Below are 560 nucleotides of genomic sequence, written 5' to 3'. Positions count from 1 at the left end.
GCGTACATGAAATATATGTTTATAGCGTTATATACCCTTATAATTACACACTACTTGAAATTTATTTCTTCCTTAGGCTATACCCCTTCCTTCCATTTTTTTCTTTCTGTCTTTTTAGTAATGCTATAAGTAAACTACATTATCCCATAGTATTTTTTAAGTCATAATTGAAGATACGTGGAATGAATATTTTTTTATATACAGTTAATTATCCCTGTAAATGCACAATCAACTCTTTTTATTCCTTCCTAAGGCCTATAATCCTTCATTTCAAATCCAATTTATACATGTTTTGCAAACGGTTTACCACGAATCCGTCACAGCTGATACAGAGAGCATAGTAGTGGCACTCAAGGCACTCACTCGAGGCACTTGAGGGAGTCTTCCTGTCTTTAGATACAGGGCACTCCTTGCAGCGTCTTTAAGGATGACTGATGTAAAAATCATTCTGAAGAACAATAATATCCACTAAAAATCACATACACATATAAATCACTATCACAGACGTTGGGTTCCATAAACACACGCTGGATTATAGACGGTAAGTGAAACGAAAACTA

Source organism: Penaeus monodon, chromosome 20 (genome assembly GCF_015228065.2).
Source record: "Penaeus monodon isolate SGIC_2016 chromosome 20, NSTDA_Pmon_1, whole genome shotgun sequence".
NCBI classification, from domain to species: Eukaryota; Metazoa; Arthropoda; class Malacostraca; order Decapoda; family Penaeidae; genus Penaeus; species Penaeus monodon.
Note: the sequence above shows the minus strand (reverse complement) of the source record.